The sequence below is a fragment of the Pomacea canaliculata genome, linkage group LG1, assembly GCF_003073045.1.
Source record: "Pomacea canaliculata isolate SZHN2017 linkage group LG1, ASM307304v1, whole genome shotgun sequence".
Classification (NCBI taxonomy): domain Eukaryota; kingdom Metazoa; phylum Mollusca; class Gastropoda; order Architaenioglossa; family Ampullariidae; genus Pomacea; species Pomacea canaliculata.
The window spans coordinates 41,425,461-41,449,682 of NC_037590.1; the positions used below are offsets into that span (position 1 = coordinate 41,425,461).

The window sequence follows — 24,222 nt, forward strand, 5'->3', positions numbered from 1 at the left end:
TGTTTTCTGTCGTGGGATGTCGACACACTTTTATTCTTCATCTGATATCTTGGTCAAGGGCAGAGCATGATCCAAAGCGGAGGCGACTTTGAGGAATCCAGATGTCAGGGGCAGAACCTTATTAGGTTCACCGAGAAAGAGGGTTTACAGGTCCCACGGGAAACGAACTGTCACGGACAAAATGTAATCATACCTAATGGAAGTCGAAAATAAAGAGGGCGTTGGGAAATTAGAAGCAAACTTTGGAACTCTTGTGTGCTCATGTTCCCAGATGAATTGGAATGGATGGCGGCTGTGATTAGTGAAAATGCAGCACCGTTACCAGACTCAACAAGACAAAGATACACCGATATGGAGGCTACTAGTCTACTAATGAAGAAAGAAGGAATGAACTAACGAAACAAAGAATATAAAACTCCCAGAAAGATGTTCATAAAAAGACCGAGAATAAGTGAGAGAAAGAAAGAGAAAAAAAGAAGGTAGAGAAACCATTAATATCAATTCCACGTGGAACCTCAGTAATCCAGATGACAACGGATTGAGTGAGGTATGTAAGCCAGGACATCAGGATACTGATATCATGAAACTTCTTAAGAACATCATAAAGAAAAGATAAATAAGTAAACAGAAGAGAGAAAATTTTCATTGCACTCTCTGTGTGTGTTTGTTTGTTTCGTTTTTTGTTTCTGTCATCTGTTTCTTTCTCCGACTTGTCGTCTGCCACACATCTTTGTTTCCTGCTTTTGGAGACTGGATGTTCTTGAGAGCAGCAAACATGGTGCAGCCATCTTTTACAAGATCACAGGTGGGATCATTAGTTTAATTAAATTGTAAGACAAGGCATTGTAACTCACAAGACATCAAAGGTCAAAGATAAGTAAGCGGATGTTTTGTGAAAGCCTAGACCTCGGCGCCTAATTGAAGAATAAATGGGATCCAAGGGGTAGAAACTCGATATTGTGAAGGATCCGTATCTTCCACATGTTATTAAACTCTTTGAAGATGAAGTTTAACTCTTGAATGTCGTGTATGACAGGCAGCAACTGAGTTGCAATGTCCAGGGATGGACTTGATAATGGTACTCTCATGTCGCCAACTATCAACCAGGTTATACCGCGAGTGAGGGGTCAAATATTCTTGTTTTGCGCGCATTAAATAACCAATTTCTGCTTCACAGTTTTTCACACCCTCCGCCAATCAATCGTTAAATCCTGTGATTTGAGTCTGTGAAGTGCATTTCTGTCCTTTACAAACATTTACGGGTGCTGTTCAGCAAGTCCTCGCGAAGATTATTCTCAGACTTCCAGAAGCCTCTTTATCAAACGAAAATGAAAGGTTGAGACCTAGATGACAAGTTTCCACAGCCTGGGAAAAAGTGTTTTATGTGTGTTACCATGGTTACATTACTTCTCGACTCTCAGAACATCGCTGCACGTGTTGTTATCAACCACAAAACTCACAAGCCATACAAATCCTGTGTGCTTACAGAAGGACAACACCACCTCTGTCCGCTCTGACAGGTGAAGCACAAACCACAGAGAGCGACCTCGCAAACAAACACAACTCGAGACTGAAGATCAACATCTTGTGATGAGTGGGTCACATGACCCTGGCAGTGACAGATCGAACATGATCAAAGTCCTCGCAGTTGTCTAGAGCCGAGAACCCATGGCAACAGGCTGTCAGACAGGCGTGTCCTCACTGCGGCCAGTCGACAGGCAAACACGCTGACAGATATTCGTTAGGTAATGAGCTTGTGTACCACCAGCCCGTTACTTGTGGTGTCTCCCAGAAAGCAGACGTCAAGAGCCATCCACTGCCAACCGACAACTTTGAACTTTAAGAATCAGAAGCTGTGATAGAAGAAATCATTAGGACAAAAACGAAAAAGGCTGGATTCCAGCGAGTGGCTAACCACATGAAAGGCGTCCTGCAAAATGTCATTCATCGTAAGAAAGTCAGATAATGAGTGAGTAGTTCTATGTTCTGCTCATTAATTGATTCAGGTGCAACGAAGGTGACGGTTTATGATTATTATCACTAGGGATGAGAGTATCTGATGGCCAAGAAAGAAATGTCGCAGCAAGACAAATCAGAAAAAAATTCTTTGAAAACAAAAACAAACAAACAAAAAAAAAAGACAATACTGCGTGTGTTAAAACTTTGTTTTCTGACGAGACCTTACTGATTTTTCGATATGCTGATCGACAAACATAGGCAAACCCTAACTGTACAGATTCTCAAACTGACCAAAACCGTCGTGAAATTGTCAAAGACGCTAAACTTACCAATTTTCTAATTTGACCATTTAATTACTTTTTCAGACACATCATTCCTGATAGGGTCTCTGCTTTCTGTTTTCTATGGCACTTTATATTTGTTCCTGGATGTTCTGGATTGACTTTTCTATTTAAAACTGTCACTTATTGTGCTCTAAGGGCCAGGAGCTGAGTAAAGTAGCTGAGGAGATAAGAATACTACAAGAATAAACAACCCTGGCTTTGGGCCTTTGGAATGTAAGAGCAGTAAAAATTGATTACGACAAATCCCCAGAGGTCTTTATTTGCATATTGTCAAGGGTTAGAATTTTCTAGAGAAGAGGAGAGGAGGGGTAGCTTGCAGAGATCATTGACGAACACGTTTCTCATCCTCAAAAAATCCTAATTATTTGGGTAAAACACGTGGGAATAGTGACAAGTGGAACTCGTGACTAGTGGGTAGTGACAAGTGGATAGTGACTAGTGGGATAGTGACAAGTGAAACTCGTGACTAGTGGGATAGTGAAAAGTGGGATAGTGACTAGTGGGATAGTGACAAGTGAAAGTCGTGACAAGTGGAACTCGTGACTAGTGAGATAGTGACTAGTGGGAATGAATAAAAACAACGTTTTTTTTCTGACAAAGTTTAGACGTTTAGAAAAACACTTCCTTTACGAAATCCTACAATTGAGGAATAATTGATTAACTGAACGATTGTCTTTGAGAGACTGTTATCCCTCAAGATGACACTTCTAAGGCCAGCAGGCAGAAAGAGATTCAAATGGCGGTACTGACACCTTCAAACAAATGAAAAAAGTCGTTAAAGGCGATCTTCATGTTCCTCAAGCCCCGGTCATAAGGGTCTGACAGGGTTTCCAACACGCAACTTTGCGAAAGACTGTGCTTTAGGGCAAGTCCCATGGGGGACAAGTCATCTGCGGGTCGGTTCACATTTGTCCCCAAGACTTTGGGAAGATTGTTCCAGAAACTCAACAAAGCTTCCGCTCACGTCACACGCTCGATCCGACAATGGCAAAATAGTTCATGCAACCTGTAATCTGTCAATATTTCAGAAAAGTTTTAGTTAATTTCAGCAAAATTTGATGAGATCACTGCGGCGAGGAGCTCTTGATTTTGACCGATGTCGGAGTGGAACCTTCCTCGACGAAGATCACACTAGCGAGTAAAAACCCATTTCAACTTGTCGCGCCGTGTGAGGAGTACCTAAGGGCGTCACTCCGCCGTCATCGCCCGAGGCTGCGCCGTTGCTGATGTCGATTAGTGAAGAGTCACATGTTGGCACGTGACGAGGTCAGGGAGGTCTACCGCGTGCTAGGTTTCAAGTCTCCTTAACTCTTTCACCTTCTGGGAGGAATGGTTATTGTTTGCATGGAATCTGTAAACTTGAAAACTTTCTGTCCGCGGGGAGGTGTGTGTGTGCGTGTGTGTGTGTGTTACGGGAGTTAGGTGAATGTGTGTGTGTGTGAGAGAGAGAAGATAACCCAGTTTTCAGTCTTTCGGATTCTCTGAATGCTGACGTAAAACACCGAATCCCTTAAGACCGAGCGAGTTCTCTGCCTTGGTAGAGGACAACTTCACCAGCCGCTAGAGTGCACTGCTCCCCACGTCTACGTGGACGATACGTTCCAAGACCCAGAACTTTAAACCACGAATCTCTAGATGGCTCGCAGGTTTTTTTTTTTTCAATTACCTCCTAGAACGAGGCTATTGATAGAACAGCTTCCGGTTTAGCTAATGACGACCAATGACTATGTCAGCAGAGTCCGCGAGAAACAACAATAAACAGTCAGGAGGTGGTTTATACTGTGACGTGGAAGGATGCCCTGTGTAGGTGTAAAATGTTTTTCTGTAGTTGCTTTTTTTATTATTATTTTATTTTCCGCGGGCAGGTGTATCGAAAGAGCAAGACGAGTGGCGAGCGGCTCTAATTCACGCTCTAGCACCTCAGACAAAAGTTTAAATATCTTGAGAACCAAGATTTGACTGTCCATTGCTCGCCGAGACTCACAATGGAGAACTTCGCAAGAGACTGTTCGTGGTTAAACGATTTTCACGCACATTAGTGAACTGAGCGCATGAATTTCGACCAGGTAACAATCGGGACTTTTTCATGTACTACTGTCGGGTGATCATTGTGCCTACTGCTGAAAATAAAATGGATTGAGATTAAATTCAGTATTTATGAATATACTTTGCATTTATTTGCAAATATTCGGCTACTGGAGCTTGTTTAATCTAGCCTTAACATTTTTATAAATACTCACGTGAGTTTGAGGGAGAAAATTGCTTTTTTGGAGTCTGAAGACGAAGGTGGCTTATCGCAGTTAGTAACGAGAGTTTGATGTTGGACGTCGCAGCGAATATCAACAGAAGAAAGTGCGGAATAGCTCCTGGCAGTAGTCCAGTCTCGCCCTCCCCAACATACCCCGGCAACTTAACGAGGGTAATGTATGGATGTACAACACACGTGTTCTCTCGTGGCTACACGAGTCCTGCTGACACACAGGTGCAGTGATTAACTCAGGTAAGGCAATCTCTGCGGGCACGAAGTGAGCTGGCATCCCGAGACCATCTTTAAATCTTTTCCCAATGAAGTCAGCCATTAATCTGGTCTGAAAAACTTCTTTAATACATCCGCAAAGGAGATTTCGGGAGGAGGTGTTTTGAATTGTCCCATATGCATGGTTCGTCTTTAGCATCAGTCGTGCAGTTCACTTCTCTATGCAAATTTATATTTCAAAAACACATTGAAAGACCATTTCACATCTTAAACACAGTCATCAAAGCGCAACAAACTTATTCACGGGTTTTTGTCACGAGCAGCTTGTCTGTATTTCTGATGTCTAAAGTAACGGACCTTTTGGCAGACGTCCACAACTCAGACATCTGTTAACCGTTGGACTGCCTGTGTTTATGGTGAGTATAAACACGACACATACTTGCAGAATAAGTAAGATATTTGGAAAACATCACACTACGATGTTTTGTATTTGTTCTCCCACCTTGTAAAGTGTTGTTTTGAATATTAACTACTCATACAATATTTAGTGTTTATCTGACTGATATCATCCAATCACAGCGTCTGGGCTTCCGGTCCCAAGAGTTGATTATAACCGGAAGTGCGACTCGTGCTGTCGTCATGGTGCAACGAACGTCCTCCTGACCAACAGACAACCAATAGCATGTATAAACGATAGTACTAAAGTTACCAAGAAACTTGTGAGAAAAAAAAAACAAAAAACAAAAAACAAAAAACAGAAGGGTTGTTTATTTACACCACACCAAAACACCACAACACGTAAACAAAACCTGACTAGAAAAAAATTGTCTTTCCTTCTCATTACTGACTCTGCCAACGAGAATTTTCACGCGGTATCCGCCCGAGTGTCAAAACCCAAAGACTCCTCTCAAACAAGCTTGATTATGTGGATAATTACTGCCATAGCCACACGAGGGTTTATCGTTCGAACACTAAATCAAGTGCACCAAACTTTAGCAACAGGTGCAAGTCCATTAAGGAGATAACTTCGCCACATGAAAATCACTCATCTTCTGGAATGGTCGTGCTGTTTGCTGTCGTGTTATCTGCCAGACTGTACCTACTAAACACTGTAGTTTGGGGGAAAATTTGAGATGAATTACTGCAGGAAAAAAAAGTTGTTTGGATGCAGAAAGCCTTTTTTATATCACGTATCACTTAATTTAAATTCGTTACGCCCTGTATGAACGCACAATAATGATGACCTGAGAAGCAGCTTGCCAAAAAAAAAAAAAAAATAAAAAATAGCATTGCCAAGTGAAGAATGTGTGAAGGGTACTCACTCTACTGACATACGATGTAACTCATCAACACTGATCAGAAAGTAGCTGATATAACCCGACAACAAAACATCAAAAATTACTGTTTGCCGGTGTCTGACAAACTTCAAGGCTTACAGTAAATTATCAAGCTTGAATCTGAGGATAACTGTGTTCTGTAGTGGACACAAAATGTACATGATTATCCACCCCATTGACGGCAATTAGTCATCATCCTGAAATTGTATTTAATTTAAAATGCTATAACACGCTGTAAGGGCAGTGAGTGAAATGATACGGGAAAAAATGAGTCAGTAAAAAAATGATAGATAAAAAATGAAGGAGGATAAAAAAAAAAAAACTAATACGAAGAACACTCACCAGGACATTAACTATTCAAGAGATAATGGCGAAAGAACTGCACTTTTTAAACCAGAAAGACCGTAAATGATGGCTGATGACCCGTATCCCATGTGTCGCTTCTTATTTCTTACTTGTAGAACTTTGGAAAAGAATGATCTTTAAAATGAAATTTAGCATTTCTAAAAGTCCTGACCTATTCGAGCAGCCATTCACACGACAGTCACACTACTCACACACTGTTGTACTTTTATTTATTTTTTTTATAATTTTGTTTACTGCCGGATTACAAGTACTAAACCTTTGATGCAAGCGTCTATCCAGGCTCCTATAGTCACACTTTACAAGACTTGTCTTTACTTATTTAAACAGTTATTACATTTTCTACAGTGTTTTTGCAGCTTCTCTCTTAAAGAGAGTAAGACAAATATACAGACAGTTGTATTTATTCATTTTTTCTTTTCCCAGTCCCTCTTCCTGACCATAAAGAATTGGTTTTGAGTTGTCGGAAGTTTCTCTGAGTTCAATAATTCATAAACACGTTGGCGAGACATCCTTCACGGCAGCGTCACGGTAACGCGGGATGCCACGTAGCGGAGGTCAGGGGGTCAGGGGGGTCGGGAAGTATGCGGGCGGGGGAACAGGCCATCTGTATGCATAATCTCATCCGTCAGACAAAGTTTTCCACCATGCTCAGCAGGGCTTCGTCGTGAGCTTCCATCACCTGCTGGTGTTTCTGCCACTCGAGAACCTCCCAGACAATGATACCTCTCTAGTGCACCCAGGTTGCACCATAAGGGCAGCCTCTCCCCCCTTCCCACCAACCCTTCCCATCAGTCCAGGCGTCTGTCCCGCCATGTCACACATCCATGTCACATCAGGAGACTGACGATGGTAGGATGAGGACAAGGGAGGCCAGAGTCACGTGTCACACGTCACCAAAGACGAACTGTTGTGCACGTGCCGGTGTTCGTGCAGGCACGGCGCGAGTAACCGCAGCTTGTTGTTGTGTATGACAGATCACAGATCGCATGATAATGATGACACACGAGATAATCGTGTCAAATGCGCCATTTAGGTTGAGAAACACAGAGCAGGGCAGCTGAGAGATAAATAACTTTACTCGGCGAGCACGTCTGGAGTGAATATCATGGTCTCGACATTAACTATTGCAACCTACTTTTGTTGCTTAAAGTCATGGTGTTGTAAAAACTCTCATCAAAATGACAAAAACAACAATAATCGGCTGGATGTTCTTATTCTCTTAAAAAAAAACCCACACACACAAGTAGACACGCACGCGCGCAAAAAAACCAAACCAAACCAAACCACCAAGATATATTAGTAACACGCACGCATCCACCCACCTATACATCTATTCTAATGTAAGTCTCATGATTGTTAGGGTAAGGTTTCCTCAGTACCCCAGTCTCTCATGAATCGATATTTATGGATAAGGTTCACCAAATTACTATCTTTCTGAGCTTATAGCAGAGACACGCGTGATCAAATGATGCCAGTGAAGAAAAAAAATAAGGATATAAGGATATCCTCTTTCTGTTTTCAAGAAAAAAATACGGCACGACATCAAACCAACAACAAAAAAAAACAACAAAACAACCACACACACACATCTGCTTGTGCATTCACAAAAAGGGTTGTACACATGTGGGTACATGGCGAACGGGTATCTCCAGGAGATAAAAAAAAAAATAAATAAACAAAAAAGAATAAAGAAAAAGAGAAAAAATTTAAAATTATCAAACAGTTAGAAAACATTCTTATTTTAACAAGAATTATGATAAGCTCCGGCATAATGAAAACAAATTTGTGCAAACTATTCGAGAGAAAGAACTTATTTTGTTTCCTAAACAGTGCTGAACGTGCGTTGACTGCCCGTCCAGACAGCAAAGAGCTGCTCCCAAGGTATCCCCAGCATCCTTCCATCCCCTGCCTACTCTCCTGGCCTCCCTTCCCCCCATCAGACAAGAAGCAAACCAGAGCATTATTAGCTGCTTCTGTCCGAGGAAAGTAAATCTTTTGTGTCACATTATTATTCTCCTCAAAGCTGAAGTGAAACGAGAACGTTCTTTGAGGATAACCTTCAGTCCACAATCGATGTCTGGGACCTTGTTTACCCGCCATTCCTTGGTGCTGCAACGAGTGAGAGGACACGAACCCAACTCATTATACACTTCATTATACACCACTATACTGGGTGGCATGACACAGCCCTTGTCCCCACTATACTGGGTGGCATGACATAATCCTTGTCACCACTACACTGGGTGGGGTGCATGACAGTGGTAGACGATGGTTTCATGCAAATGTGGAGTTCATTCTTAAGAATTGGGGAAAGAAGCTGACAGTTCAGGGGTTTTCCCCAAGTGTTCTCATTCAAGCTGTGATTACTGTCCGGGGCAGACTCAGCGAGATGCACTGTCACCCCGACTGACCTCTGGGGTCAAAGGTCACTCGGCTACCTGCTGCAGCAACCTGAGAAAGATCGCCATCAGACTCTCACTGATGAAGACCTGTCAGTGCACCTTGTGGTCTGGGCGTCCTCAAAGTTCCATTTGCATGAATCTGTAATATTTCTTTGATTACCACCAATAAACCCATTGTCTACAGCCAATGAGAGAACAGAGACTATTAATTAGGTGTACGTGTGGACAATCATGATGAAGTGGGTTTCTGTAGCTAATATTTGCTGTAGGTGTACATCTCCACAATGGAATGGTGAGAGCTATTTAACCGAGATTTTTTTGTATCTTGCGTTGAGCTTAAGCCAGACACACACACACACACACACAAAAAACCAAAAAACAAAAAACAAAACAAACAAACAAAATAACCAAAAAAAATGTACCTCACTAGAGCATTCAGAATCATAAATCACAATTTGTGGCAGCTCTTAGCCATATCCACTGGTATGTTCTGGGTGGTGGTGGTAGTGGGGAAGACTGGATGGGCTATGTTTCAATAATTCCTCCTTCCTTCCATCATTTCTTTTCTTATTGACTTTTGCTTTTTTTTCCTCCGAAATTTCTCCCCGCGCGCGTCTACAGATAAGTAGCTGAATTCCACAAGATATTACATTCCTCTGTAGTGAGCTTGAAGCCGAGCTACTCAGTGTCAATAGTCTCTCTGTCTTGGTGCCAGAGTTTTGCTGACTGAGGTGCAGTAATATAAGAACAGCATGAAGGTAGGTGCAATGGTGCATAATAACCCATTAGGTGGCCTCTTCCTTTCCCCACATTCTCTCGCTCCCTCTCCCCTGCACCACTTAATTTTTGTAGTTTGCACGCGTGCTGTCTGTTTTTGTTTCTTGTGATGCATTGGCACTCAGTAACATTCAGAAGTCGCACGACCGAAACGACAAAGGACAGCCTCAGTCTGTTGGTCCTGCATACAGGTACACATACAGGTACACAGACAGGTAAACATACAGGTACACAGACAGGTACACAGAATCACGGCCCGTGGTATCAACTAAAGTGCTAATACAAATTACATTTATTTCTTGGCAAACTTTGTGGTGGAAAGGTTTCCTCCAAACCTTATCTCTGGGTATGTAAGCTTTTAAATATTTTAATTGTTACTGCACTTCAGCCACCAAGCCACCCGACTACAACAGTTCAGACCTGAATTTCAAAGACATGGTTAGCTTGTTTTATCGTTGTCGTTGTTAGTGTCGTCACAGATGTATAATAAAATAATAAGTTGTCTCAGCCAGAGCCTTGCGGCTGAGTGATCCGTTGTCCCAGGGGCGATGGAGGAAGTGCATGTGCGCATGCGCTCTCACGTGCAGCTGCAAGTCGAGCCTGCTTCACGACCTGTTGAGAAATTCGTCTCCAGCACGACACGCAGCCCTCCAAGCCACAACACCAGAACGCATCTTCATCTAGCTCCGGTTACCTCCCACAGATTCCTTCCCTTGCCTTCCCCCCTCCCCTCTCTCCCCACAGTGGCGCCAGTGACGTCACTGGTGGACGCCTTTACCACGTCCCACAAAAAATATGGCGTCGTTCGATTACGTCATCTTGTGGGTGGCTTACGTCCTCGGCCTGTGCTGACATCCGCGGTTTTCCCAGACGTTACTCACAGCACCGTCGTGTAACTGTGGCGCCAGGTCTCCATGGTAACGGACACCAGACACCGATTGTGGTTCATTCTACAGTCCAGGTGGTCCGAAAAAAGAAAACGGAAATTTAACACGATCGGTTGCTTGTTTGTTTGTTTTCTTGCTTCCTAAGATGATGCTATAAATCCTATTTATCAATTAATCTGTAAATCTCACCTTCAGTCATTAGTCACGTGATCCTTCACTTATCCTCTACCTACAGGACAGCAGACCATCGCTTTCTTCAAACTCACGCCGCTGAGCTTAACAGTTTAATCGTCGGCTTGGGCTATCCATGGCAACGATCTACAGACTGTAATTCAGGGTACTTCCTGCAGCTCGGTTTGCCTCCGAAAATGAAAGAAAATTGCGGAGGGCGGGTTTCTTTGTCACGTTACAGACTTGCAGGACCTCTGCTTAATCATACGTCACCTTTTTCTCTCATTTAATACCTGCCAAACACTTATTTCAAAAACTATAGAGAATGTTTTCTCCAAGACGGGTTTGCTGTGGGAGTTACACCCCAAGAAGCCCATAAGAAGATTACCAAGCTATTTATCACCCTCTGAAAGCTGCGCATGCGTGGGGAAACAAAAAACAAATTCCAGCAGTTTCGGCAGACGGAAAGGACATAAACACATAATTAATGCTGGTTATAAAGAAGGACATTGGAGCCTAAATGTGCAAAACCTGGGCATTAAATCACTTGGTTTATATTTTTTACTCGGTATTAACACTCTGATCACAAATAGTTACACCTCTGTAAACTTGTAGTGGGGAAAAAAATAAACGCAGAAACAGAGGAGAAAAGAAAGATAAAGAAAAAGGAAGCAAGACAAAAGAATCTAAGAAAATCACTTTGTAACTTGTCTTCGGGGTGCTTCTTCGGGTCCAATAAGCCAAATTTTCTCGGTTTCTGTCAGTGATTTATGACGAGTGTTCAAACTTTATTCACAGGAACATTCGTGAAGTGCCAGCAGTGGGAGTTGGGTCAGGTGCTCGGTTTCATCTCCCCAAACATCTTCGACTGGAGTCCTCCATTAATTAGAGTGCAGACGATAAAATTATATTAAGTCTTATTGGTTATTTTGTCTGAACTAGTTCGTCGTGTGGGATCGGGAGGAAAAGGTCGTCCTGGTGTTGTCCCCTCGGCGGTTCCTACCTCGACTTGAAAACTTGAACCAGTGGTAGTGGATGATAAGTTAAAGTTACTCATGTAGATAAAGATGAAAAGTCACGCATGTGTGAGTCGAGCTGATGCTCATTCAGCCAACAAGGAAGCCGACTCAAGCAGCCACGCCCTTAAGAAAATTCGTGGAGATTTTTGGAAGAACCAGACCAGACATCCGACCTTCATCCTTCGCAAAAGTCAGCCGCTATCGAACTTCCTGCAAGTCGGAAGTGACGCATCCGGCTCCATAGCATCTGCGCCTGACCAACCCCCAGTCTTCCGCCATCTCGTTACCGACATTTGTCTCGACTACAGTCGTCTGCTTTGCGAGGACCGGTATCTCCCTCTGTTGTGTGTTCTACATTACCATATCATCGAAACTACTTTTCTTGTTACCCACAATTCATTCTTCCTTCAGTCTTTGTATTAGGTTTCGATGGTATTTTGTTTCCGTGATACTACTTTATTCACTCCAGATGACATTTACACGGCTCTCAAGTGCATTTATCTTTGACAATGTGAAGTGTTGCTACAAGTACTGAACTTTAGAGAAGAAAAATAATTTTTTGTAATGTTTACCGTCTGATTCAGATAATTCATGTGGACACTGCTAGACATCACACAGTTTTATTGCTGGGTTTGGAGAAATAAATAATAGGATAATCGAGCTTGCAATACACATTCTATTAACATTTTATGTTTGGTTATTATTGCCGTCTGTAACCATGAGATAAAGAAATGTGTTTATCCCATTCTCTTAACAGGAGATTTTTACTAGGGATGGGGACTCCGGAGCATGGTGTGACATCCATGTGGGTGTACAAGTGGCAGAGAGAGGAAATACGAAACTTATATGGGCTTGGCAATTTTAAAACCAACAATAAACATTAAACTCGCCATAAACATTAAAAGCAAGAAGGAAGCGTATGGGAGAAGGATTTACTTCCTAGTGTTGAAAGTAAACAACCATTTCCCTTCATCCCGAAACCCCGAGCTTCTCCGCTTCCCCCCAGACTGAGGTGAGTTTAATGACATTTTATTTTCTCCTTCAGTCTGTCAATGCGTTCACTTAGGTGGACAAGTTCACTGACATTACAGACGATATGTGAGCAAACCATTCAGAGGCTGGGCTGTACAGGTAGTGGAGTGATATTTCAGCGTTGAAAGAATTCTGAGGGAAGCAAAGGATGGTTGCGAAAAAAAAAACCTTCATGGAATGAACTGAGTGTGAGAGAGAGAAAGACAGAAAGCCTGAGATTTGTTTTGATGTCCTACCTGTTGACATAAAACACTTACAGGTAACATGAACCAAAGCAGTACCCTGCTTACCTGAAGATCGCGGCGAATTCTCACGGTAACACTGACGATGGCGGCTACTCATGCGAGGACACAGGTCATTTAAATTCATGGCTTCTAGTATTTAACATAACATTTAACATACCTCACTGCGTGCGGACTGAGACTTTATTGCCCATAAACCACGCTTGTGACAATAAAAAACGAAAACAATCGGCCTTGTGTGATACTTGAAGTGGTGGCGCTTGTCAACAAAACCCTCAACAAATCGTTCCTCCTCTCAGTTTCTCTTCCGCATGATGAAGTCTTTCTTAAGGCGACAAGACAGTCTGAGCTTTTTTATTGGAAAAACTTTATTAACAAAAACACGAGTTATTGCATAAAATTTGTGGCTAAGGGTTTTTTTTCTCTTTTTTTGTTGTTGTTGTTGTTGTCAACAAATTTGTTCACAACAGATTTGATCGCTTGGTACATCATAGAACTTTTTCACGAGCAAAAGATGTTTTAGCTAAATTGATGGGAACATCCCCCTGGAACAAAAATACTCTGACATACCCTGCTCTTGGCTAAACAAAGCTTTCACGGAGACCAGAACGATTGTACAGCCTCGGCAGCCGTGCTGATTCCCTGGAAACAATGGACAGCAAAGAAGAGGAGGTAGTATCAACTGTCTTGTGGGAGTTAAACAGACCGTTTCGGACTCGATCCCTTGTTTTGTAAAGAGAACAATCTTTGTTTCCTCTCGCGCTCATGTTGTTCTGGATGTCCATGCAACACAGTTATTCTCGACCAGCCAGGCGCCCTCCACGACCTGACGGGTAAGCCTACCCTATGCTAGTCATCCCTATAAATAATAAACATAAATCCTTGGTGAGCATGGTGTGGGGATGGGAAGACGGTGTTAGGCTGATGTTCGTTTGTTTAATTGCCCGGGACAGCGGCACAGATTAAAGCCAACGGTGCTGTTAGCCAATCATTTCTAAGCACTCGCCGGTTGTCTTAATTCAATTTACGTACCAGGCATCGGGCCAACGTATGCTGCAGATAAGGTGAAAAAAAAAAAAAAGAAAGACAGATAAAAACAGAGCACTGTCGTTTGGTCCGGAGGGCGTTCGTATGATCAAAGTGCACTGACTTGGCAGATACTACAAGGTGTGTATCAATCCTGAATTTTTTTTACCACGTATGTGTCAAGCTTTATCTTATAAATAAAGCAGAGTCTAGCGATGTCTTTTTTTATTTGTTGTCTGTCACTCAACGAGGCAGCTGTTAGAAAAAGCGAGAGGAACATAGCGAGCCACTTTGCTGCTGGCACCACCGTAGTTTTATCTCCCTCCTCATTCAAAACGACACGTTTCTGTTGTCAACCTGTCAAGTTAAGAAAGGGGCAATGATTGTTAGAGTGTTTCTTGATTTCTTTACCCTGAAAGCTGTGTATAAATAAGCTCGACTCAAGTGAATGGACTAATCCAAAGCTGACAATAAAAATCAAATTACTGCTGGAAGAGTAAGCGGCGGTCATCAATCTTAGCAAATGTTAGATAGGATGTAAAGTAGGGATGCATGCTGTAGCATCCCAATCAAGGGGATGGATGTTACAGCTGACGCTCAACACATCTTACACCTAAGTCTAAAGTTCAACAAAGTTCATAACAGACGAGAGAAAGAGACAGAATGAGACACCGAAAGCTTGAGACGCTAAGGTAAGAGACAAAAGACTTTCGCTTCCATTTACCGTTCTCCTTCTCAGGTGATCGAACTCACAGAAGCCAGAGCAGCTTCCACCAATACATCTTTGTCTGTACAACCCAACCGATGGTCACACAGTGGCCCCGCTAATTACGAGATATTCATCCTACGCGCAGAAGACAAAACCATTTATTACATCTCACCCACATACTAGTTTCATGTAGTAGTGCTACTTACTCTGTAGTCATCGAACTTCCCCTAAGAAGAAATCGAGCTGATCGACCTTTTCTGAGTTAGGTTTCTTTTCCAATTAACTGTGACTTTCGTTGGTCTAAGCAGCTGCTTCTCTGTCTTTAGCTCAGAAAAAAATCTTGTCGAGTTCTTTGCATCCTGGCGGACATTTAGTTTTACAGTTTTTCAATGTTAAGGAAAAAAGCTGCACTCTGTAGTTAGAACTTTTTTCAATTTTTGAGAAAGATTACTTGTGGAATATAAATTCCCTGGATTGTTTTATTTTGGACGAGACTTAACCGAGAAATTTTACTTTCAAATCCGAGTGGAATTCTATTAACATTCATTCTCTCTGCTCAAACTTTCTCAACCACTCGCCAGGAGTGACGTCATTCATAATACATTTTCAGGTTTCCTCATTATCGAAAAATTTTTTTCGAGAATTACGCCTACATAACAAACTCTAAATAACAAGGGATAACTAACATTTGACCCTGTGTAAGGCATCCTTCTTTTGTTAGCAAAGGTCAAAGTTCATACAACGGTTCCCCTGTCTGTCAGCTTCAACTCACCAGTCGACATCTTCATGCTCGCAATAGCAATTATTTACGAGACTTTTTTTCTTATCGTCTGGCGCCACGAGCACATAAAAACAGAAATTACGACTGATATTTTCTGTTGAGGCTGGTCAAGCAGCAACATTATCTAGAAAACCCTTTGGAAGACTCTGCATGCCAAGAGTACATAAGGTGTGAGATATAAAACTCGGAGGAGTAGAAAGTCTCACGGAAAATACGAGACTTGTAGATAAAAGGTCAGTTTGAAAGGTGACTGGAATAGCTCCGAGTTCAATGTCTTCACGCATGTTATTATTCACATCCGGGGCAAATTGTAAGAAGGCTAACGGGTTTTTGGAAGCTGTCCTTAAGCAATCCCAACGAACCCTTGGACAAAAGTCAAGTCTCCTGTGCCTCTCCTCCGTTCTTCCACACTTCTTTCAAACAGTACAGACCTCTCTCCCTCTAAAACCTTTACTAGGGTTTCAATTAAAAATAGAACAAAGTGATGAAGGAAAAAGTGGGAAGAATAATCAGACCAGCTTTGTGATCAAATAGGTAGAACCTTTGTCATTTCAGCAAAGACTTTATTTTTATATCCTCGTCTGATTTGTAATTTTGTATTTTAAAAAATGTTACTTGTAACAAAGAAACAAGTCCTTCAAAAGTGACGATGACGACGATGATGATGAGGTGATGGTTGGGATAGTGACGAGAAAGACGATTTACAGAGTGGGCATTGAGAGATTGACAGGCTGATTGAGAAAGAGGCAAATAAAATGTTGCGAGAATAAAAGAGAGACAGCATGGAGGGTGGTAGACCAGAGAAGTCAGACCGAGAACTAAATCACTGTAATGATGCAGCAACATGTAGGCCCAGCTGACGCACGCGGAGTATTTTATCCGTATCATGCGAGACTACCGAGGGAAGCATTATTTTTCTTTTTGAGCTGAAAACAGGAAAAGAGCGAGACCGTCCCACCACACACCTGTCGACCCCCCATTGTGTAGCCTTCCAGTCTACCCTCGAGACAAACGAGACAAACGTGTGCGCACGCACACCGGAACAAGAACCCGTATAAGCTTTCCTAATCGGACACATTCCATCCAACATGGACTGTGTTGGACAAAGATTTTAGACGACCATCGCAGGGGACGTTCCCTAGCTTGGTGGTCAGTGACCTCCCCTGTGCAACAGATGGCGTCTCCGGGGTCAGTGGGTGGAGAACTCCGTCCTGTCCACTTAGCAAAGACGAAACGAATATCTTATTATCAGACAAAAAAATAATTGAAGCGGAAGGTGATTGTTCTGCTTCACTTTCCACATGTTGCACTTTAGACACAGTGAACCACTCACGTTTACTGCCCCTAGAACACTAGGCTATCGGGCCATGTTAAAAATGTACAGTCACAAATTCAAATATGCCATTTTAAGAAAACAGTTTAGGCTCAGATTTTTTGTTGTAAACAGCTTTAGAAAAAATTGTTTACACGTCTACTCTCTAATAGATATAACACTATAATTATATTTTTTTTCTTTTAAAAAAGTTGAGAAAAGAAACTCAAAGGCAAGAGTTTATAGGACTTCTATTTTCAACATTTGGAGAAAAACATATTTTGAAGGTAAACAAGTCATCCTGCATCAAGTCTCTCTCTTGACCTTCAAGACCTGTGGATCTGTCGGGAAGGCCCTCGGATGGAAGAAGCTCGGCACCAGGAATTTCAACCCCGCACGACTCCATCACCGCGCGCAGATATGTTCGCAATATTACACTGTTGTCATGGTACAGCCCAGCGGTAAACATCGCCGATTCCATCGCAATAATATGGACAAGGAGGCTCGTCTAGTAGTCTCCCTCCTTCCCTTCGCAACAGGTTGGGTGATGCAACCTACTTTGCAGCAGCAGCCAGACATGACGGTAGCCCCGGATTTATCATTGCGAAACCTCATTTATGTCAAATCCGCCCCTGGTTTTCTATATTTAGCAGCAGATGCACGTGATCTGCATTCTGTTATTAATGGTGTGACGACAGGGAGCAGCTGTGCAAAACATAAGGACCCCTGCTGCATGCACAACGCCACCTGGGAGGCTGCACAAGTCAGAAGCTACTCTGACACGTGGGCTTAATCTCTATCGACAAAGCGGATCAGCTGGTGGTAAAATCAACAGAAATAATAATAATAACAAAAAAAGTCAAAAGTAAAATACGGACTTGTGGTTAGCTCAACCATACCGAGGTGTAATTTATTTTGTCTATCAATTATGTCTATATTAAGCAAGAATAATGTCGGTATATTATTACTGCAACTGATTATTAGAAACATGAAAGCCAGATGTTGTATAGTAACATTTATTAGTTGTATTTGTATGACTTCTATTTAATTATGTAGATAACATTTAATTATGTAGCAGCAACATAATATATTTGTCCAGTTTTGGCGCACACATGATTGTCACGGATGTGGCAGCAATACATTGGTGGTGAGGAACCAGGGGGCAAGACTGTAGACGAGAGGTCAGATGATGAAGTCTGCGCTTGTTGACTCAACTCACGGGGATCCAGAATTTGATGAAATTCTGGAGTGCTGCGAAGAAACTGGATCGTACAGCAAAAAAGTGTTCAACACCTGCAAGGAAGTTGGGAATTAATCCAACAAACAAATAAAAACTCCGAGTCGAGATGACGCAGACATGGCGACGAAGAAGACAACAATTGGGCACAGACTCAAGAAAACAGTTCAGAGCAGTGCCTGGCGATATAAAAAAGCACAAAACAACAGTAATCAACTGACACCAAACACGATAAAATCCAAGGTCACTACAAGAAGAAAAAAAAAAAGAGGACAGGGACAGCTCGTCCTCTCAAGCCGGTAATGCGAAGGGACATCACTCTCCTGTTGTAAGCCTTGGTCTGCTTGATGTGTCCAGAGATCACACAATCCTTGCTGCAACATGTCTGGTCACTTTAGCTTCACTCTCCTCCAGGTGGTAAGCGAAAAGCTTTATTAACTTTTGTTTGGGTTTCATTCAGCGGAGTGAATACAACTCACAGAAGCTTCATGTGGCGGTGGATGTATGGACACAATCTTGGTGAAACCAAACTGCAAGAGTTCGTTGACTACCTTCACAAATGTTGGTGTTGTTTGTGGTGGTGTTTTACAAGCAAATGAGGCTGGAACACGGTGTGTAGCCTCGTCAACAGGTTCCATGTCCAATGAAATTGTGTCTAGTCACCCGTGAGCCCTCGCTATCACACCCGCAAAGACGAGTTTCTGAATCCACCCCACGCCAGCAAACCTCAAACCCACCCAACATTTGATGTCAGGCTTGAGACTGTGAATGAACAACCCCGTATTGTAATCTGTTTATCAAAGATCTCTTCACGAGCGAAGGTGGCCATCGGGGAAACACTTTCCCATCTTTTGCAAGGACCTGATGAAAAAAGCCGTGAAAGCCGTTTATATTTAATTCAACATTGGTCTGTAGGCATTGTGTTAGCTATCGATTGTAATTCATTTATTTCTTTCTCTACCTCACTCTCTCACTTATATATATATAAAATACACTAAATAATAAATATGTGTGTGCGCGCGTGCACGCGAACATGTGTGTATATAAATGCATATATATGCTAATTTGTTGTGCATCCATGAATATTGCTGTGATCACGAAGCTTGTCTTTCTCTCATCTTTTCTTATAATATGTTGATTTAATATCTACGTTGAATACACAAATTGATGTTTGTAGATGTTCAGGAATGGTGTGCATGTCTCGGCCATCAGTGACTGACCAGGTCAGGATGGGACAGGATGCCAGACAGCTGGCACTGACCTCCAGAACTAAGGATTGCAGACTTTGCCATGGACACTAGGAGGACTGTCTGACCATATGTCTTCTGAGTGGAAATATTTATTGATAAATAGTGCTCTCTCTTCACCTCCACATCCGACATCTACCCGCCATCAAAGGCTTTAAAGGGGCACTAAACACATCTGTTCCATCACTCCTGACATCAACCAACACAGCTGTCAATATTTGTGATTACAGTCAATTAACTAGTCCGCCTGTCCGTCTCTCTCTGCAGATTTATGACAATCTCCATCCTTGATGTTTGTTCCCAGAATCATTTTTGTGTCCATCATGTTTTGCTGAATATAACGATATTATTTCTTGACAACAAATATGTGAATTTAACAATATTTTTATTACAGAAAAACACAGACGACCTGACTTATGTTGAGGTCATGAGGCAGTTCGCGAGCCTTGAAAATATTATGATCATGAGGGGATTCCCAGTTACGAGAGGCAAAAAGGGGTCTTGACCTCTTGAACCCAGATAAGAAAGTTTTACTCATATTTCAGTAAATAGTATTTAATAACGGTACCGCTCTAAATACTTTTATAGTATTGTATCGAGCCCTCAAAAATACTATTTTTAATATGTAAAACCGTTTGAGTGCACCTAAAATAATCTTGAAATACTTTATAACGATTTAAACCCACTAAAAATAATTTCCGCTTGGGTTCACTTTTAAAAAGAATCGCAGGTGCACGCGGACCCAAGTATTTTAGGGTTAGAAGGGTTTTTTTTTTTCGGAGTGTTTTGGGGCGTGTCATGACAGACGGCGGCGGGTGTTGGAGTAATGGATAACACTTTGCTCTCTTCACGTATTTCTCCCGTTTTTTTCTCGATTAATTTGTAGAGGAGAGGGAAAGCAGTTAGAGAGCTCAGTCGGTGCATGCAGAGAAAAGGAGATTGAATCAGGTGAGGGTTGAAAGGGTTTCAGCGCCTTTCCACTCACTGCATTTATAGGGGACTGTGGGTGTCTCAATGGCCCCTCAACGATCCGTGACTCCAGCCCTACAAAGCTCCCTTGAAAAAAAAGTATAGGCGTCCCTTAACTTTGTTCAGGTCGTCGGGTAGGGAGGTATCAGAGACCTGACTTTTCTTACCCCATACCTGTCCCCAACTCTTCATGGAGTCAGGTACTCGCTCTCAACATCTGGTTTGATTATAGAAACTTCGCCGCGGCACACGGGTATCGAACCGATTATTCTCGGGTTCGGACTGCAGTACTCAAACAACTCGGGTATCCTCTTCCCAAAGGGTAAACATGACACATTGACTTCAGAGGTATAACTCCAGGGTGTAATTAAAGGATCCCGCAATTATTTCTGTCCATGGCTCCTAGTTTGTAGCAAGGGTCCCAGGAGGATGTGAGAGCCATCACACAGACGCTACAGTTCTCCATCCCCACCACGTCTGCTACAACGGAAAGCGGCGCCGGTGGGACAGGAACAGGTCGAGTCGTTGTCGAGAGACGCGCACACTGACCCTGGTGTCTCCACTACATTGAATTTTTCGAATGCATGGTACGGTTGTCTCTAAACAACATCCTGCTTTGCTAATAATAGTGAGTGGTAGTCACTGCCCAACAGCCAGGGTTGTTGACTTTAAAGTGGAGACCGTTAGCGTTTACAACGGGACTTGTGTGTGACCAAACAATTTGCTTTCTAAATATAACTTGAAACACTACAGTAGTGTAAATGTAATTACGATAACAATCTCAAATTATCATCGAGAACTGTGCAAAGTGGTACCAACTGTAAAATGAACTCCGATGATTTGCTAACGTGGTTGTGTAAAGTGATGCTCACACTGAATAACATAACAGTGAATATTTAAACTATGTCCCTCAAAGTGCTTAACATACACAAAAAGTCACGCACACACATATACACACATGGTCAGCCCTGTAAAAAAGATGTCACGCCCTGAACAAGGTATGTCGAGGCCGAGAAACGAACCCACAGCATCCAAGTCTTACTGTCGAGGTGACAGGCGCCACTAACTTACACAACACAAACTAGTATCAGCGTTCATCAAATGAAGATGAGTAGAATACAAATGAACAAACACATAAGCAGGTAATGAATGAAACATCAAATCTTCGGGTGGACACGATGAACAAAGCCGCTGAGGCTGTGTTTGTGTGTCAGTAAATGTTGTACTTGCGAGATAAAATAATTAGTGGGAGGGAGGCAAAATAAGTAGGTCTCACTCTCTCAGTACTTTCTCGTTAGATGATCATTAACCTGAACAAGTTGAACTAATAAAAAAATAACAAAGTGAAAATTGAGAATGAGAAAGGAAGGCTACTGTTAAACAGGGTGGGGTCGAGAGAGCAAGTGAAACGAGAGCGGGCAGAGAAAGAGAACAGAAAAGTCTGAAGAAAGAGACGAGAGGTGAAAAGAAAGAAATAAAGTCCCAAGTTTATTTACGAGGTAAGAAAAACACACAAAAGTATGCACACTGTTGTCATTACTCCGACAGTGAGAAAGCCTGTGATAACACTTGGGACAAGTCGTGTGCAACTGTATTTACCTTCCTGAATGATTTACTCTGACAACACAATCAAGGGAGCACCCACATCCTCGCTACACCTCACGCAACAATCACTTCATAAATAAAGATGCATTCCATCAACGAAGAAAATGCAGTCTGAATATCACCTCGGGTGGTTATCCCCAGACCTTTCTCACATCACTCGTCTACAAACTTACATCAAATAGAAGAAAATTGTTTGACAACTCACCCTGCACCGACTTGTTGAATCAGCTGCTCCATGTTTAACAACACCCACGGAAGTTCTGTCGAAGTTTTACAATCCCGACACTGAACTTCACAAACATCCTCGCAACTCAGCCTCTGACATGAGGCAGACATAGTTAACACCAGGGTAACACCACTTCGCCCTCGTCTTTGTAGTTCTCGGTAACAGCTACACCAACGACTGTACGCGCTGTACACAAAGTTTGTTCACCAGCCGGTAAGTGGTTCACAGTGCAAGGTCAGGAGAGAAAAAAATTTAAAAAGTAGCCATTCATGCGATACAAGCCAGCGACTAGAGTGCGGTCGTGGTAGTGGGCGCACGGACAGACAGACCGACAGACAGATGAGACACACAGTCAGTCCCGCCTTCTGTCACTCGACGACAGCGATGCTGGGTGTTGTAACACGCCGCGACGTACACCAGCAGCGACGTGCACCAGCCTCACACCACCACCACCACCAGCAGCCTTATCAGCATAAAAATAGATGCGAGCTCGCGCGTGCAGTTTGAGAGGCGGAAATGACAAACCGCGTCCCGAGAGCTCGGACTGGGCGAGAGTTGCCAGGCGGAAGAGAAAAGTTCGCAAGTCTTCACAGCCAGGCGTCCGACACCCTGCGCCCCCTAGTTGTTGCTGGTGTCGTGGTGGTGGTGGTGGTGGTGTCAGGGTGGTGGTGGTGATGGGGGTTTAATGGGGGTAAGGGGGCGAGGCGCCATCACAGTCAGCCATACAGGAGACGGTCTCCGCATTTTCTCCGGTTCGGGTACAGACACCGAGGCCGGGTGCAAGATGACCTCTGATGTTCCTGCCTCTTCGTTCGTGAGCAGTGCTTGGCGCATGTCTGTACGGGTGGTGGCAGGGTATTTGTCAGCCTTGCTCCCTTTTCACACTTTTGGGCAAAATGTTTGGTTCGTGCTTCACGACAGTCTTAAAAGTTTTTTTTTTAAAGTGAGGTCAAGGGTTGGGGAATGTCTGGCCCGCCAAAACAACCACAGATTTTATTATAAACCAGTAAGCTTTTTGCATATTAGTATAAATGTATATTACGTACATAATAATAACATAAATGCTGAGAGACAAGCAAGGAACGTCAATCAGACACAATACATATATGACAAGATAGACACAGGCAATTAAAATAATAATTAGAAAATAATGATCGTTGACATTGCTGTATAAGGTAACTAAATGTCCAACATTATCATTTCATGGATTTCCAAATAATAAACAAATCAAACAGTTTTTTCTGGTAAAAGTTTGTGTTGTGAGTGTATTTGTGGATGTGTAAACAAGTCCGTGTGTGTAGCATGTGGGTAGACACTATGTAAATGCCATCAACTCCTCCATCAGGAGGACTGTGGTGACTCAGAGGACAGTAGTGCCGGGCAGGCTGGGATATACACGTTGTAGAAGTGTTTACACACTGTGGTCAAGCTACAGCCTCAACAAACACAACAACAAATGTTTAGGTAGATAATTGTGTATGGTCCTCCAATAATGCTATTAATATCCAAACAGCCTTCGGAGGAAAAGAAAGGCTTCCCACGCCTTCGATGATAAATGTGATAACTTGATTCATAATTTATCCAAAACATTAAAACAAAATAAACTGATTTATTCTGCCAGAATATTGGATGTGATACTGAGATCAAGATGTGTATAAGGTGATAAACTACTTAGGGAAGTGTTGGTATATAAGCAGGACCAGGCCCCTCTATAAACGGATGCAATCAAAGGTCTGGGGAAGGTAAGGATAAAATAATCACAGTTATCACATGGTAATTATTGTGAAACCTTATGCTGACATTCGTGTGTCGCCGAGCCGAGGTCGTCCCATCCCTCGCCGCAGGGTGACGAGCTCATCGGCTTCACAGAGAGAAGGGGGTAGCGAACGTTTGATACAAAGAGCAAAGACTGTCACCATCATTTGCCCTCAGAGGTCAAAGTTGTCGAGGTTGCTTGCCTCAGACTGCAGGAATCGTTGCGAACGTTTTCCGAAAGGTGTTAAGGTTGACGCGGTTGTTTGCCGCGCGGTGACAGAAGCTGTGGCGATCGTTTGCAGCAATTTGCCGATGTTATCATCGTTTGCTCCATAGAACCAGC

General features: G+C 42.7%; 1 protein-coding gene across 1 annotated transcript in view; it reads right to left on the bottom strand.

Annotated features, from left to right (window-relative positions):
- LOC112561383 (guanylate cyclase 32E-like) overlaps nucleotides 1–22,644 on the bottom strand; it is a 73,203-nt gene extending 50,559 nt beyond the window's left edge. The window contains exon 1 of the mRNA XM_025233857.1: nucleotides 22,104–22,644. The gene's annotated coding sequence lies outside the window, so the exon portion shown is untranslated. The remainder of the gene's footprint in view (nucleotides 1–22,103) is intronic.
- Nucleotides 22,645–24,222: the final 1,578 nt, after the last annotated feature.